Source organism: Eriocheir sinensis, unplaced genomic scaffold (assembly GCF_024679095.1).
Source record: "Eriocheir sinensis breed Jianghai 21 unplaced genomic scaffold, ASM2467909v1 Scaffold567, whole genome shotgun sequence".
NCBI lineage: Eukaryota > Metazoa > Arthropoda > Malacostraca > Decapoda > Varunidae > Eriocheir > Eriocheir sinensis.
This window is the reverse complement of record NW_026111906.1, coordinates 178,367-181,275: the sequence shown is the minus strand read 5'-3', so window position 1 is coordinate 181,275 and position 2,909 is coordinate 178,367. Positions and strand designations below refer to the sequence as shown.

The window sequence follows — 2,909 nt, the reverse complement described above, 5'->3', positions numbered from 1 at the left end:
GCCCGGGTTTGTTGTTCGAAGTTGTCCTTCTCCTAGGCGAATTGCCTCCCACGGCTAACGACCTCCGCCTGCCCGGGTTTGTTGTTCGGAGTTGTCCCTCTCCTAGACGAATTGCCTCCCACGGCTAACGACCTCCGCCTGCCCGGGTTTGTTGTTCGAAGTTGTCCTTCTCCTAGGCGAATTGCCTCCCACGGCTAACGACCTCCACCTGCCCGGGTTTGTTGTTCGAAGTTGTCCTTCTCCTAGGCGAATTGCCTCCCACGGCTAACGACCTCCGCCTGCCCGGGTTTGTTGTTCGAAGTTGTCCTTCTCCTAGGCGAATTGCCTACCACGGCTAACGACCTCCGCCTGCCCGGGTTTGTTGTTCGGAGTTGTCCCTCTCCTAGACGAATTGCCTCCCACGGCTAACGACCTCCGCCTGCCCGGGTTTGTTGTTCGGAGTTGTCCCTCTCCTAGACGAATTGCCTCCCACGGCTAACGACCTCCGCCTGCCCGGGTTTGTTGTTCGGAGTTGTCCTTCTCCTAGACGAATTGCCTCCCACGGCTAACGACCTCCGCCTGCCCGGGTTCGTTGTTCGAAGTTGTCCTTCTCCTAGGCGAATTGCCTACCACGGCTAACGACCTCCGCCTGCCCGGGTTTGTTGTTCGAAGTTGTCCTTCTCCTAGGCGAATTGCCTACCACGGCTAACGACCTCCGCCTGCCCGGGTTTGTTGTTCGGAGTTGTCCTTCTCCTAGGCGAATTGCCTACCACGGCTAACGACCTCCGCCTGCCCGGGTTTGTTCTTCGGAGTTGTCCTTCTCCTAGGTGAATTGCCTCCCACGGCTAACGACCTCCACCTGCCCGGGTTTGTTGTTCGGAGTTGTCCGTCGCGTAGGTGAATTGCCTCCCACGGCTAACGACCTCCGCCTGCCCGGGTTTGTTGTTCGGAGTTGTCCTTCTCCTAGGCGAATTGCCTACCACGGCTAACGACCTCCACCTGCCCGGGTTTGTTGTTCGGAGTTGTCCTTCTCCTAGGCGAATTGCCTACCACGGCTAACGACCTCCGCCTGCCCGGGTTTGTTGTTCGGAGTTGTCCTTCTCCTAGGTGAATTGCCTCCCACGGCTAACGACCTCCACCTGCCCGGGTTTGTTGTTCGGAGTTGTCCTTCTCCTAGGTGAATTGCCTCCCACGGCTAACGACCTCCACCTGCCCGGGTTTGTTGTTCGGAGTTGTCCTTCTCCTAGGTGAATTGCCTCCCACGGCTAACGACCTCCGCCTGCCCGGGTTTGTAATCAGAGTTGTCCTTCTCCTAGGTGAACTGCTCACGCTAACGACCTCCACCTGCCCGGGTTTGTAATCGGAGTTTGCTCTCCTAGGTGAACTGCTCACGCTAACGACCTCCACCTGCCCGGGTTTGTTGTTCGGAGTTTGCTCTCCTAGGCGAATTGCCTACCACGGCTAACGAGCCTCACCTGCCCGGGTTTGTTGTTCGGAGTTTGCTCTCCTAGATGGACTGCCTACCACGGCTAACGAGCCCCATCTACCCGGTACCTCCGCGGACGCCCCGGGGAACACCAAGGTGTCCTTCGGGGAGCCCTCCAGCGCTGCCACGCTCGCCAGGGAGACCTTGGGCTCGCTGGCGCTCCTTACCCCGCCGAGGCAAGGAGGGCAGTGCAAGAACTCGCTTCTTAAAACTACCAGACTGGATTATGAAATTAATCGTAAATGCTGTGAAGGCGCTGCTCACCGCGTTTATCGTATCTGGGATGGAAAGTCGAAGGGCCTCGGGAACGCGCACAGGGCATCCAAAAACTACCCCCGTTTCCCTCTTTCTTTCTTACTTCCCATATTTCTTTTTTATTATATGTTCCTTATCTTTAGTCGCCTGTTTTACCATTCATTTATTTATAATTTCGCTCGTATTAAACAGATAGTTGAGTGGGTGGAAAATGTCCGGAGGGGGAAATGTCCAGAAGGGAATATGTCCAGGGGGTAAAATATCTGGCACCCACTACTATTTCTATTATTACTACTACTACTACTACTACTACTACTACTACTACTACTACTACTACTACTTCTACTACTACAACTACTACTATGCACGAAACCTCCACCATTTATTTTTCCTCTACTCTCCATCTCTTTCTCTTTCTCTTAACTTGTATGGATAAAAAAATGTCCTGAATCATAAACTTGTAAAAGGGAGAACAAATAAATATCAACGTAACTCATTTTATTTCTCTTTAGACGTAACTTATTCACGAGACCTCCATCATATATATTTTTTTCCCATCTCTCTTTCTCTCTTTCTCTTAATTTATATGAAAAAAAAGAATCCTGAATAAAGAGGAAGAAAAATCAACATCAATCCAACTCAATTTCTTTCTCTTTAAACGTAACTTATGCACGAGACCTCCATCATATATTTTTTTCCATCTCTCTTTCTCTCCTTCTCTAAATTTATATGAAAAAAAGAATCCTGAATAGAACGTAAGAAAAGTCAACATCAGTCTAAATCAATTTCTTTCTCTTTAAACGTAACTTAGGCTTAAAACTTCCATTACATTATTTTTTCCCTTCTCTTTCTCTTCCTCTAAACTTGTACAGGCAAAAAACGCACACACCTTTGTCGACCAACTTCTCCTTTGTCTTAACTTATTCACGACTTTCTTTTTCCTCCAAGGCTATTGTTTTACTTCCCTGATTTCCCGCAGGAGTTTTTTGGCTGGAAGAACGAAAACGGAGGTGGTGGTGGTGGTGGTGGCGGCGGTGGTGGTGATAGTGGTGATGGTGGTGGTGATGGTGATGGGGGGGAGTGAGAAGAGAGAAGAAGAGAGAGAACACAACAGCAAAGAGAAAGGAATAAAGAAGGGAAGTAAGGAGGAGGAACGAGAGAGAGAGAGAGAGAGAGAGAGAGAGAGAGA

General features: G+C 50.2%; 1 long non-coding RNA gene across 2 annotated transcripts; it reads right to left on the bottom strand.

Annotated features, from left to right (window-relative positions):
* Window positions 1-227: 227 nt before the first annotated feature.
* On the bottom strand, window positions 228-1,942 carry LOC126993135 (uncharacterized). 2 transcript variants are annotated; one of them, XR_007747436.1, is made up of 3 exons: window positions 903-1,942; window positions 623-762; window positions 228-342 (listed from the first exon to the last, which is right to left on the bottom strand). It is a non-coding gene; the product is annotated as an uncharacterized LOC126993135 (long non-coding RNA). The 2 variants fall into 2 exon arrangements; XR_007747437.1 differs by having other exon boundaries at window positions 623-768; window positions 979-1,941.
* Between the last annotated feature and the right edge of the window lie 967 nt (window positions 1,943-2,909).